Genomic DNA, 15,127 nt, shown 5'->3' with positions numbered 1-15,127 from the left:
GATCTGGTCAATGTTCTGATAACCAGAGATAGGCAAAAAAGAGAGAGTTCTTGGAAGACGAAATCCTCATTTATACCTGGTTCTAATATGTGTCCAGAATGATCTTGTCCACATTCTGATTGTGCCCACATTTTCTACACATGGTGTTAAAAAGTGTCTCTTATCCGTCCACTGCGTCCACATTGTGACCAGATTTCCAAGTGGTCCCTCCCTGTTATTTGACAAATATTCTTTCAAAATAATACTTATTGGGACACATACTGATGCTATAAGTCAGTGGTGCACCTGTTAATGATTTTAGAGGGTGGAATAATGATGATTTAAATCAGGGCTCCCCAATTACATTCAGCCGTGGGCTGATTTTTCCTTGACCGAATGGTCGGGGGGCCGGAACATATTTAGAAATAATTTGTAAACTACAAATTGACCGCAAGAATCCATAATAGATATAGTATTTGACAAAAAAGTTAAAAAAAATAAAACCTTGATTACATTAGGATACGATCACATATTTTTTTTATTTTTTTTATTTCACCTTTATTTAACCAGGTAGGCTAGTTGAGAACAAGTTCTCATTTGCAACTGCGACCTGGCCAAGATAAAGCATAGCAGTGTGAACAGACAACACAGAGTTACACATGGAGTAAACAATAAACAAGTCAATAACATGGTAGAAAAAAAAAGAGAATCTATATACAATGTGTGCAAAAGGCATGAGGTAGGCAATAAATCGAATAATTACAATTTAGCAGATTAACACTGGAGTGATAAATCATCAGATGATCATGTGCAAGAAGAGATACTGGTGTGCAAAAGAGCAGAAAAGTAAATAAATAAAAGCAGTATGGGGGGTGAGGTAGGTAAATTGGGTGGGTAGTTTACAGATGGACTATGTACAGCTGCAGCGATCGGTTAGCTGCTCGGATAGCAGATTTTTAAAGTTGTTGAGGGAGATAAAAGTCTCCAACTTCAGAGATTTTTGCAATTCGTTCCAGTCGCAGGCAGCAGAGAACTGGAAGGAAAGGCGTCCAAATGAGGTTTTGGCTTTAGGGATGATCAGTGAGATACACCTGCTGGAGCGCGTGCTGCGGGTGGGTGTAGCCATCGTGACCAGTGAACTGAGATAAGGCGGCACTTTACCTAGCATAGCCTTGTAGATGACCTGGAGCCAGTGGGTCTGACGACGAACATGTAGCGAGGGCCAGCCGACTAGGGCATACAGGTCGCAGTGGTGGGTCGTATAAGGTGCTTTAGTAACAAAACGAATGGCACTGTGATAAACTGCATCCAGTTTGCTGAGTAGAGTATTGGAAGCTATTTTGTAGATGACATCGCCGAAGTCGAGGATCGGTAGGATAGTCAGTTTTACTAGGGTAAGTTTGGCGGCGTGAGTGAAGGAGGCTTTGTTGCGGAATAGAAAGCCGATTCTTGATTTGATTTTGGATTGGAGATGTTTGATATGAGTCTGGAAGGAGAGTTTGCAGTCTAGCCAGACACCTAGGTACTTATAGATGTCCACATATTCTAGGTCGGAACCGTCCAGGGTGGTGATGCTAGTCGGGCGTGCGGGTGCAGGCAGCGAACGGTTGAAAAGCATGCATTTGGTTTTACTAGCGTTTAAGAGCAGTTGGAGGCCACGGAAGGAGTGTTGTATGGCATTGAAGCTCGTTTGGAGGTTAGATAGCACAGTGTCCAAGGAAGGGCCGGAAGTATATAGAATGGTGTCGTCTGCGTAGAGGTGGATCAGGGAATCGCCCGCAGCAAGAGCAACATCATTGATGTATACAGAGAAAAGAGTCGGCCCGAGAATTGAACCCTGTGGTACCCCCATAGAGACTGCCAGAGGACCGGACAACATGCCCTCCGATTTGACACACTGAACTCTGTCTGCAAAGTAGTTGGTGAACCAGGCAAGGCAGTCATTAGAAAAACCGAGGCTACTGAGTCTGCCGATAAGAATATGGTGATTGACAGAGTCGAAAGCCTTGGCCAGGTCGATGAAGACGGCTGCACAGTAATGTCTTTTATCGATGGCGGTTATGATATCGTTTAGTACCTTGAGCGTGGCTGAGTTGCACCCGTGACCGGCTCGGAAACCGGATTGCACAGCGGAGAAGGTACGGTGGGATTCGAGATGGTCAGTGATCTGTTTGTTGACTTGGCTTTCGAAGACCTTAGATAGGCAGGGCAGGATGGATATAGGTCTGTAACAGTTTGGGTCCAGGGTGTCTCCCCCTTTGAAGAGGGGGATGACCGCGGCAGCTTTCCAATCCTTGGGGATCTCAGATGATACGAAGGAGAGGTTGAACAGGCTGGTAATAGGGGGTGCGACAATGGCGGCGGACAGTTTCAGAAATAGGGGGTCCAGATTGTCAAGCCCAGCTGATTTGTATGGGTCCAGGTTTTCCAGCTCTTTCAGAACATCTGCTATCTGGATTTGGGTAAAGGAGAAGCTGGGGAGGCTTGGGCGAGTAGCAGCGGGGGGGGCGGGGCTGTTGGCCAAGGTTGGAGTCGCCAGGAGGAAGGCATGGCCAGCCATTGAGAAATGCTTGTTGAAGTCTTCGATTATCACGGATTTATCGGTGGTGACCGTGTTACCTAGCCTCAGTGCAGTGGGCAGCTGGGAGGAGGTGCTCTTGTTCTCCATGGACTTTACAGTATCCCAGAACTTTTTGGAGTTAGAGCTACAGGATGCAAATTTCTGCTTGAAAAAGCTGGCCTTTGCTTTCCTGACTGACTGCGTGTATTGGTTCCTGACTTCCCTGAACAGTTGCATATCGCGGGGGCTCTTCGATGCTATTGCAGTTCGCCACAGGATGTTTTTGTGCTGGTCGAGGGCAGTCAGGTCTGGAGTGAACCAAGGGCTATATCTGTTCTTGGTTCTGCATTTTTTGAATGGAGCATGCTTGTCTAATATGGCACAGCTGGGAGCTGAGGGGGGTCGGTAGCAGGCGGCAACAGTGAGAGACTTATTTCTGGAGAGATTAATTTTTAAAATTAGAAGTTCGAACTGTTTGGGCATAGACCTGGAAAGTATGACAGAACTTTGCAGGCTATCTCTGCAGTAGATTGCAACTCCTCCCCCTTTGGCAGTTCTATCTTGACGGAAAGTGTTATAGTTGGGTATGGAAATCCCAGAATTTTTGGTGGCCTTCCTAAGCCAGGATTCGGACACGGCAAGGACATCAGGGTTGGCAGAGTGTGCTAAAGCGGTGAGTAAGGCAAACTTAGGGAGGAGGCTTCTGATGTTGACATGCATGAGGCCAAGGCTTTTTCGATCACAGAAGTCAACAAATGAGGGTGACTGGGGACATGCAGGGCCTGGGTTTACCTCCACATCACCCGAGGAACAGAGGAGTAGTAGGATGAGGGTGCGGCTAAAGGCTATCAAAACTGGTCGCCTAGAGTGTTGGGGACAAAGAATAAAAGGAGCAGATTTATGGGCGTGGTAGAATAGATTCTGGGCATAATGTGCAGACAGGGGTATGGTGGGGCGCGGGTACAGCGGAGGCAAGCCCAGGCACTGGGTGATGATAAGAGAGGTTGTATCTCTGGACATGCTGGTCTCAATGGGTGAGGTCACCGCATGTGTGGGGGGTGGGACAAAGGAGGTATCAGAGGTACGGAGAGTGGAACTACAGGGTCCATTGCAAACCAAAACAATGATAATGATAACTAGCCTGAACAACAGTATGCAAGGCATATTGATATTTGAGAGAGACATACAATAAGGCATAAAGTGATTGCAGGTCTTGATTGGGAGAGCTAGCTAAAACAACAGGTAAGATAACAGCAGCAATAACAGGGTGCTAGTCTAACACAGCAACAACAGGTAAAAATGGCGACGACTAGGCAGAGAGGGTCGGATTAACTACACACAGATCCTGAGTTAAAGCACAGAGCCGACAGATAAAACACAAATAAACAGAATGGAGTACCGTGAATTAATGGACAGTCAAGCATGCATCAGCTATGTAGCCAAGTGATCATAGTGTCCAGGGGGCAGCCGTAGATGGAGCAGGGAGGCCTCCACTAAGCTAGCACGCGGCGTTTAAAGTTAGTAGCCCGGGGGGTGGTCTGCTCAGACGGAGGAGGTCTGCTCAGACGTGGTCGTGTCGACAGAGAATCCAAGCCGGATGGCGAAAGAGAGGTTGTGAATTGTAGAATTGTGTTTGCTAACTGGTGCTAGCTTCGTGGCAGTGGCGCTAGCTGCGCTAGCTGCAAGCTAGCTGTGAGGATCAGAAGTAGTGGCTCAGGGATTACGGCAGGAATCCGGCGTTGTTGTCGAGAGACAGTCCGATGCTGGTAAATTGGTGAGTAATATCCAGGCTAATAACAGGGCTGGTGTCTGTGCAGAAGGTAAAAGCTACTAGCAGCGGCAAAAAAATGGCTAAATTAGCTTGTAGCTGATTTAGACCAGTTGTGATGGATTGGCAGGGCTCTGTGTCGGCAAAAAAAGGTCCAGTCCAATTGGCAAAAGAGGTATTGTAGCCCAAGAATTCGCTGGTAGACCTCTTCGGCTAGCCGGCAGATGGGCCTAGCTCGAGGCTAGCTCAAGGCTAGCTGGTGCTTGCTTCGGGACAGAGGTGTTAGCCAGTAGTAGCCACTCGGTTGCAGCTAGCTAGCTGTGATGATACGGTGTAATTGTCCAGAGCTTGCGTCAGGAATCCGGTGATGTGGTAGAGAAAAAGCAGTCCTATATGCTCTGGGTTGATATCGCGCTTGCAGACTGGCAGGTATTGGCCCGAGCTGAAGCTGGCTGTGTCCGAGTTAAGGGTGAAGACCGCAGCAGTGGCTAACTGACTACTAGCTAGTAGCTAGTTATCTGGCTAGCTTCTGATTGGGGTTACGGTTCTAAAGTATAAAAAAATAGCAGGTCCGTACCACATTGGGTGAGGCGGAATGTAGGAATGTATATTCAGTTCCTAGATGGAAAGTGAAATTAAAATATATACGAAATGTATACGAAAAATACGAGGACTATTTACACGGGACAAGACAAGACAAACACACGTCCGACTGCTACGCCATCTTGGATTGACTCCCTATTTATGCATGGGAATACTTGGGGACAGATTTCCTAAATTAAAATCACTTTGAGCTGATTTCCGAGTGATTATGAAACAGTTGCCTGTGTTAGCTGCCGAGTTAGTGCAGTGTCCTTAGCTAACTAGCTATGATGTGCTAGCAAGCAAATATGCTAGCGTTAGCTAGCTAGCTAAACATTCGGCTATGGGCTGGCACTGGCAGTATGGGATTATGGAGAGTGAATTAAATTGTTTCTTCGTCATCTTGCTAGGTAGTTATCTAGCTGTGGCCATCTGTCTAGTATCAACAAGGGCTTTCTACAAAATAGCAACATTAGTGCAGCTAAGCTAGCTAAAATTGGAATCTATACCATAAACTAAGCAACACACACAGACATATATTGCCAAACAATGCAACTGCCACGTTCTGGTATGGAGTATTTTAACAAGGCTGAGTGGCTGACAGTCTCATTGAAGACACGGAAGTTCAAGGCTGACCACGGTACTGCAGGCATTGTTAGCAGCAAACAGGATCCTCCATTATAGTGAATGGAAAAATGGCAACCTTTGTGGTCTATCTTCGTGTAAATAAAATAAAAATTAGAAGACAATCACGGTACCAATAATTGCTTATAACACACTGAGAGCACAAAACATTAAGAACCTTCCTAATATTGAGTTGCACCCCTCCCTTTTGCCCTCAGAGCAGCCTCAATTCGCCAGGGCATGGATTCTGCAACGTGTCGAAAGCATTCCACAGGGATGGTGGCCCATGTTGACTCCAATGCTTCTCACAGTTGTGTCAAGTTAGCTGGATGTCCAGCTGGTGGTGGACCATTCTTGATACACACAGGAAACTGTTCAGCGTGAAAACCCCAGCAGCGTTGCAGTTCTTGACACAAACAGTACCTACAGTACTACCATACCCCGTACAAAGGCGCAATAATTTTTTGTCTTACCCATTCATCTTCTGAATAGCACACATACATAATCCTTGACTCAATTGTCCCAAGGCTTAAAAATCCTAATTTAACCTGTCTCCTCCCCTTCATCTACATTGATTGAATTGGATTTAACAAGTAACATCAATAAGGGATCATAGCTTTCACCTGGATTCACCTGGTCAGTCTGTCATGGAAAAAGCAGTTGTTCTTAATATTTTGTATACTCAGTGTATACCAGATGTACTGTATGTCCTTGAACCAATCATTTTAAAATCACACACAGAAGAAGTTATAAGGATAATTTAGTTGTCAATGGCAGCCGGCAGTACACTGGTCGGCCTTTAACTTGAGTTACTCAATAAGAGGAGGCAGCACTGAACTAGCGTGCAGTTCACTTCCAGGAGTAGCTCAAACTGCGCATGTTATGTTTCCATGAGATGCCATCTTAACCGACTGCATTTGGCTTCAATACACTGTTGAGTCTTCACATCGGAATGAAGGGTGTCACATGATCGACGACTTGGTCGATTTATATATACAGTAATGGAGGATCCTCATAGGAGGAAGGGGAGAACCAGCCTACTCAGTGAATTGAAAAAAAATAAAACCATACTAAATATATTCACTTCACCAAATAACTTATTAAAAAAAAGTGTTTTGCAATGAAGGTCTACAGTAGAATCAATAGCACCCTCTGGGGTAGCACCATGGTGTAGCCGGAAGACAGCTAAAGCCCATCCTCCTCTGGGTACATTGACTTCAATACAAAACCTAGGATGCTCATGGTTCTCATCCCCTTCCATAGACTTATACAGTAATTATGACGACTTCCAGAGGATGTCCTAAAACCTATCAGAGCTCTTGCAGCATGAACTGACATGTTGTTCACCCAATCAAAGGATCGGAGAATTAATATAGTACTGAAAGCGTAAGCTACAGCTAGCTAGCACTGCAGTGCTTAAAATGTGGTGAGTAGTTTTGAACAGTTTTGAATAAATTAATTTCTTCAAAAATTAACGAGAAGCAGCAGAGAGAAAGAGAGAGAGAGATAGCTCTATGTGACCCGTTTCAGGAAACTAGGCATACGTAGCAAGTCATGACTTCACAGGAGAGCCATTTGAAAGTTTTTGAATTTTTTAAAATCAAAATGTGTTTTTTGGCAGAAATGCCTTCTGTAACATATGACCTTTCATGTGCCTTAGTAACAAACTTGTATGCCATCTGTAAATATGAATAAAATGGTTCAATTACGAGCCTTGTTGGTTAAGCAACAGAAAAAGTCAGCAACCTTCCCACTAGCCATGATTGGCTGAGATAATGAGTGGGCTGGACATGCCGAGAGAGGAGTTCGGATTGGTCTGCCATATAGAGGGCTTCTGTCTATTTGAGCTGGTCAGTTTGTGTTGGTAATCCTATCAAACGCTGCTTTTTAAAAAATGTATTGTGTAGTGGAGCTGAATAAGTGTTGCTCTCCACTTTCTGGAGGATCGAGTTTTGAAATCAGTGGAATTAGAGTATGATAGCTAAAGAGATGGAGAAAACACCTGTCTCCGGAGCTTCAAACTAAGGGCAACTGTGGCATGGCATCTGTGACAGGGAGACGTGTCCATCATGCATGATGATGTATGCGGGTAAGATAGACTAGCTAGATATATTTTCAAATATTACACGTTTCTAATTTTGACAGGAAGTGGTTTCATTTCAAGCTAAAGTGTACTATTAGCTAGCTAGCTAACGTTAGCTGGCTGGCTCCCTAGCTAACGTTATGTGTATGATGTTATTATTCGTATCCCAGAACCGTTTGCTTTGCTAGTTAGAGCCTAATGTTAGCTAGCTAACATTGAACCTGGTTGGTTAGCTCCCAGCAGATTCATGCAGGGTAGTACCGACATGATTTGGCACTATGTTCATTGTTGTTTAACTAGCTAACATTAGCTGGCTGGCACATTAGCTAATGTTACATGGCGTGTGTGATCTTACACGTTGTTTACTTAGCTAGGTTCATTGTTTACCTAGCTAGCTAGCTATATGTCTTAAGCTAAAGTGTACTGTTAGCTAGCTAGCTGATGTTAGCTGGATGGTTCTTTAGCTAACGTTATGTGTTTGACGTTATTATTTGTATCCCGGAGCCGTTTGCTTTGCTAGTTAGAGCCTAATGTTAGCTAGCTAACATTGAACCTGGTTGGTTAGCTCCCAGCATATTCATGCAGTGTAGTAACGACATGATTTGGCACTATGTTCATTGTTGTTTATCTAGCTAACATTAGCTGGCTAGCTCATTAGCTAATGTTATGTGATGTGTGTGAACTTACACGTTGTTTACCTAGCTAGGTTCATTGTTTACCTAGCTACATGTCTTAAGCTAAAGTGTACAACACCTGTTGAATATGGCCGGTGTCAGTAAATGTCAGCAAAAAAGCGTAATGACATTTTTGCCAGTGTGCGCTCTGAACGCTCCGAGAGCGAAATGAGATGGGTGGGGCTAAAGCTTAAGAGGCTGTGAATGATGCTGAATGGGTGTAGACAAAGAAGAGCTCTTCACTCGATACCAAAACATTCAAAGGCCATTTTCTCAAAAGTGAGTTTACAAGTATCAACTTTCAAAGCAGAATCACTTTCCCATTGTTCCTCAAAAATGCAGTGTATGATATACCATTTCCATTTTTCTCTTCCAAGTCAATGTAAGCTTTCGGTTTGATTAATTTATTGCCACTGGGGCCTGCCGGTGTAACTGCTAAACTGCTTGCTGTACACTGTACTGCGTGATTGTAGCGGGTTTCCTAACATGTTAGTTCTAGTAGCTATGTTTACTATGACGTTAGCTACTATGGTGGCAACAATTTAGGCTGTGTGTAGCTGTTACAGTATGAAGGTTTGGCTTGGAAAGGTTTTTTCGCCTGGTCACAGGCAGCTGTTGTGTTGTGCACAGAAGTCCACAAGCGAAAGGAAAGGCGAGAAGGAATTATACAACGAGCAAAGTGATGATGCTGTTTGTATGTGGCTGTTATGAAAGTGAACTGTGTATGCTGGTGATCAGGGGTGTATTCATTCTGCCGATTCTGTTGAAAAACGTTTCTTAAACGAAAGCAAATAGAACACAATGGGGTAAACCTACCTGAATTTGTCCAATAGAAGCTCTTGTTTGGACTAATGGTTACACCCTAGATCAGCTAGATGCAGGCAAGAGTATGCAAGGTGATATTGAATGTGTCACTATCTGTCACCCTGATTACTCCAATTTGTCTTTTGACCTGTGCACCTACGTTATAAACTTTAAGGTTGTAGCATCCTCATGATGGGTATAGGTAAAATGAAGGTATCATGTAGTAGCTTAAACCTATCGATGTTACATTGAGCTGGGTGAATGGAATGTGAATGACAGTCATCCAATATGCTATAATAGAAATAAGGCCACGCTCACAAAAACATTGTTCCCCTTAATCGTAAACAACACCGACAGCCACTGATATAATGACATTATGAAGGGCAACTCTGAACAGTTGAAACTGGATTTCAGAGAGCAGATTGATTCTCTGCTAGACACTAATAAAATACCCATCATATCTGTCCCTGTGCCCTCTCTGTATAGTGGCATTGAATGCTTTAGCAGGACCCTTTCTTTCACTACTGGCTACATGATTATTTCAGCTCAATCGGGGAAAACCTTTGCTGACAATTTCGATACCATTTGGAAACAAAACACGTTTTATAGGATGGATGGGATCCACCCGAATAATTTGGGTTCTTGGATCCTTTCACAGCATTACAAGGCTGCGTTGAGACAGTTACTTATCAATGACCCAATCCCAGCTCAGTTAATCCCTACAATTTTGTCGGTGAGTTTTCATAATGCTTCAGCAAATGTTATCCCAGGGGTATTGGCAGACACAATGTAAGTAACTTAATTTATGTCCCTCTAACTGCCGTGAATGCCTCTGCTGATCCTACAACTATTGTATGCAGCAATCATGTGCCAGAGTTATACTGTTAGCACTGAGGCGGTGTGCCCTAGTAGGAAGTCCACTGTGTGCAGCTCACTCTGCACTGTAAGCTCAAACTTAAATAATTATAGGCATGTCTACTTCTGCTAAGCTAAAGCAATGAAAACAATCAAGCATCCCAGAAAAGTACTAAAAATAGCCCACATTAACATGTGTAGCCTACGAAACAAGGTTCATGAAATCAATAACTTGATATTAACAGATGACATTCATATTCTGACTTTCTCTGAAACTCACTTAAATAATACCTTTGAAGATTTTATTTATTTATTTATTTTATTTCACCTTTATTTAACCAGGTAGGCCAGTTGAGAACAAGTTCTCATTTACAACTGGGGTGCAAAAAAGCAGGAGGATAAGTAACAATATGTGGATGAGGTAGTTGGGTGTGCTATTTACAGGTTGGATGTGTACAGGTACAGTGATCGGTAAGCTTCTCTGCCACCTAATGCTTAAAGTTAGAGAGGGAGATATAAGACTCCAGCTTCAGTGATTTTTGCAATTCGTTCCAGTCATTGGCAGCAGAGAACTGGAAGGAAAGGAGGCCAAAGGAAGTGTTGGCTTTGGGGATGACCAGTGAAATATACCTGCTGGAGCGTGTGCTATGGGTGGGTGTTGCCATTGAGCTGAGATAAGGCGGGGATAAGGCGGGGCTGAGAGAAGGCGGGGCTTTACCTAGCAAAGACTTACAGATGACCTGGAGCCAGTGGGTTTGGCAACGAATATGTTGTGATGGCCAGCAATTGAGAGCATACAGGTCACAGTGGTGGGTAGTATATGGGGCTTTGGTGACAAAACATATGGCACTGTGATAGACCGCATCCAATTTGCTGAGTAGAGTGTTGCAGGCTATTTTGTAAATGACATCGCCAAAGTCAAGTCATCGCCTTTTCTCAGTATGTAAAAATGTAATAAAATGTATGCACTCTACTGTAAGTCGCTCTGGATAAGAGCGTCTGCTAAATGACTAAAATGTAAATGTAAATGTCAAGGATCAGTAGGCTAGTCAGTTTTACGAGGGTATGTTTGACAGCATGAGTGAAGGATTATTTGTTGCGAAATAGGTTGCCGATTCTAGATTTAATTTTGGATTGGAGATGTTTAATGTGAGTCTGGAAGGAGAGTTTACAGTCTAACCAGACACCTAGGTATTTGTAGTTGTCCACATATTCTAAGTCAGAACCGTCCAGAGTAGTGATGGTAGTCGGGCGGGAGGGTGCGGGCAGCAATCGGTTGAAGAGCATGCACTTAGTTTTACTAGCATTTAAAAGCAGTTGAAGGCCACGGAATGAGTGTTGTAGGGCATTGAAGCTCGTTTGGAGGTTTGTTAGCACAGTGTCCAAGGAAGGGCCAGATGTATACAGAATGGTGTTGTCTGCGTAGAGGTGGATCAGAGAATCACCAGCAGCAAGAGCGACATCATTGATATATACAGAGAAAAGAGTCGGCCCGAGAATTGAACCCTGTGGCACCCCCATAGAGACTGCCAGAGGTCCGAACAGGCCCTCAGATTGACACACTGAGAAGTAGTTGGTGCACCAGGTGAGGCAGTCATTTGAAAAGCCAAGGCTATTGAGTCTGCCGATAAGAATGTGGTGATTGACAGAGTCGAATGCCTTGGCCAGATCGATGAAGACGGCTGCACAGTACAGTCTTTTATCGATAGCGGTTATGATATTGTTTAGGACCTTGAGCGTGGCTGAGGTGCACCCATGATCAACTCGGAAACCAGATTGTATAGTGGAGAAGGTACGGTGTGATTCGAAATGGATGGTGATCTGTTTGTTAATTTGGTTTTCGAAGATTTTGGAAAAGCAGGGCAGGATGGATATAGGTCTATAACAGTTTGGGTCTAGTGTCTCCCCCTTTGAAGAGGGGGATGACCGCGGTAGCTTTCCAATCTTTGAGGATCTCAGACGATACGAAAGAGAGATTGACTAGACTAGTAATAGGGGTTGCAACAATTTTGGGGGATCATTTTCGAAAGAGAGGGTCCAGATTGTCTAGCCCAGCTGATTTGTAAGGATCCAGATGTTGCAGCCCTTTCAGAACATCAGCTGTCTGGATTTGGGTGGGCCGGGGTAGGGCTTGCCAGGTGGAAAGCATGGCCAGCCGTAGAAAAAATGCTTATTGAAATGATCGATTATCGTAGATTTATCGGTGATGACAGTGTTTCCTATCCTCAGTGCAGTGGGCTGGGAGGAGGTGCTCTTATTCTCCATGGACTTTACAGTGTCCCAAATCTTTTTGGAATTAGTGCTACAGGATGCACATTTCTGTTTGAAAAAGCTAGCCTTAGCTTTCTTAATGACTAAGTATATTGATTCCTGACTTCCCTGAAAAGTTGCATATCCCGTGGGCTATTCGACGCTAATGCAGAACGCCACAAGATATTTTGGTGCTGGTCAAGGGCGGTCAAGTCTGGGGTGAACCAAGGGCAATATCTGTTCTTAGTTCAAATTTTTTTTGAATGGGGCATGCTTATTTAAGATGGTGAGGAAAGCACTTTTTAAGAGCAACCAGGCATCCTCTACTGACGGGATGAGGTCAATGTCCTTCCAGGATACCCAGGCCAGGTTGATTAGAAAGGCCTGCTCACTGAAGTGTTTTAGGGAGCGTTTGACAGTGATGAGGGGTGGTCGTTTGACCGCGGACCCATTACGCATGTAGGCAATGATGCAGTGATCGCTGAGATCCTGGTTGAAGACAGCAGAGGTGTATTTAGAGGGCAGGTTGGTCGGGATGATATCTAGAGGGTGCCCATGGTTATGGATTTAGGGTTGTACTTGGTAGGTTCCTTGATAATTTGTGTGAGATTGAGGGCATCAAGCTTAGATTGTAGGACGGCCGGGGTGTTAAGCATGTTCCAGTTTAGGTCACCTAACAGTACGAATTCTGAAGATAGATGGTGGGCAATCAATTCACATATGGTGTCCAGGGCATAGCTGGGGGCTGAAGGGGGTCTATAACAAATGGCAACGGTGAGAGACTTGTTTCTGGAAATGTGGATTTTTAAAAGTAGAAGCTCAAATTGTTTGGGCACAGACCTGGTTAGTATGACAGAACTCTGCAGGCTATCTCTGCAGTAGATTGCAACTCCGCCCCCTATGTCAGTTCTATCTTGTCGGAAAATGTTATAGTTATGGCTATTAGAACTGGTCATCTAGCACGTTCGGAACTGAGAGTAAAAGGAGCAGATTTCTGGGCGTGGAAGAATAGATTCAATGCACAATGTACAGACAAGGGTATGGTAGGATGTGAGTACAGTGGAGGTAAACCTAGGCATTGAGTGATGATGAGAGGTTTTGTCTCTAAAGGCACCATTTAAGCCAGGTGAGGTCACCGCATGTGTGAGGGGTGGAACAAAAGGGCTAGCTAAGTCATATTGAGCAGGGCTGGAGGCTTTACAGTGAAATAAGACAATAATCACTAACCAAAACAGCAATAGACCAGGCATATTGACATTAGGTAGTGGCATGTGTAGCCGAGTGATCATAGGGTCCAGTGAGTAGCTAGGCGAGCTGGAGACACGGCGATTCAGACAGCTAGCGGGCCGGGGAAAGCAGGCTAGCAGATGGGCCTCCAGGAAGAGCCTGTTGAAACCCACTCGAACGGTTACGCCGGCAGATCAGTCGTAACGGATCGGCGGGGCTCCGTGTCGGCAGTAAAGGGTCCGGGCCAATTGGCAAAAGAGGTATTGTTGCCCAAGAGTTGGCTGATGGACCTCTTCGGCTAGCCGGGAGATGGGCCTAGCTCAAGGCTAGCTCCAGGCTAACTGGTGCTTGCTTCGGGACAGAGACGTTAGCCAGGAGTAGCCACTCGGATAGCAACTAGCTAGCTGCGATGATCCGGTGTAAAGGTTCAGAGCTTGCGGTAGGAATCCGGAGATGTGGTAGAGAAAAAGCAGTCCCATATGCTCTGGGTTGATATCGTGCTATGCAGACTGGCAGGAATTGACCGGGCTGAGGCAGGCTGATGTCCGAGTTAATGGTGATGACCGCTAGCAGTGGCTAACTGTCTACTAGCTAGTTAGCTGGCTAGCTTCTGATGGGGGTTACGGTTCTAAAGTATAAAAAATAGCAGATCCGTACCCCATTGTGTGAGGCGGGTTGCAGGAGAGTATGTTCAGTCCGTAAATGGAAATTGCACCTAAAACTATTACAAATATATACGAAATAGATATACGAAGACTGCTACGCCATCTTGGATAAACATGATACAGTGGCAACAATACATGGTTATAACATCCACAGAAAATACAGAAATGCCAATGGTGGAGGTTTTGCTGTTTATATTCAGAACCACATTCCTATAAAGCTTTGAGAGGATCTTATGTTAAATACTGTTGAAGTAATATGGTTATAGGTCCATCTGCCTCACCTAAAGCCCATTATTGTGGGAAGCTGCTATAAACCAGCAAGTGCTAACAGTATCTAAATAATATGTGAGAAATGCTTGATAATGTACAGTGCCAGTCAACAGTTTGGACACCTACTCATTCAAGGGTTTTTATTTATTTTTTAACATTTTCTATATTGTAGAATAGTAGTGAAGACATCAGAACTATTAAATAACACATATGGAATCATGTAGTAAGCAAAGAATGTTAAACAAATCAAAATATATTTTAGATTTTAGATTTTTCAAAGTAGCTACCCTTTGCCTTGATGACAGCTTTGCTCACTCTTGGCATTCTCTCGCCTTATGGAACAGCGGGGACTGTGAAGAGATACACAACTCACAGGAACAGACACACGCATACGCACACTCACGTACATTGTAATATTGTTGTATGGTGGTATTATACATTTTGTATTGTAAATTCGTAGTGGTGTAATAATATTATATTATGTACTGTTTTATCTTTTGTTTTATGTGTGATGTAAGTGCCTTAATGTGTAGAGTAGCTGCAGCCTTGGAAGCAGCAACTGGGGATTGTTAATAAATACAAAAATACAAATACAGTGGTGATACAATTCTGCAGAGTTGTTCGAGCGAGGAAGGAAAGAAAGGAAGGCTTCACACCACTCTCACTTGAGTATCTTACCTAGTTATTTTCAGCCTCATTTTGCTCTTTTGTAGCTTTGTCAACTATAAAGGTCGTCTTGTGGTGAATGAGCGGACCAAGGCGCAGCGGGTGATGAATACATAATGA

This window comes from Salvelinus alpinus, chromosome 9 (assembly GCF_045679555.1).
Source record: "Salvelinus alpinus chromosome 9, SLU_Salpinus.1, whole genome shotgun sequence".
Classification (NCBI taxonomy): domain Eukaryota; kingdom Metazoa; phylum Chordata; class Actinopteri; order Salmoniformes; family Salmonidae; genus Salvelinus; species Salvelinus alpinus.
The sequence above is the reverse complement of the archived record's forward strand: the minus strand, read 5'-3'. Positions refer to the sequence as shown.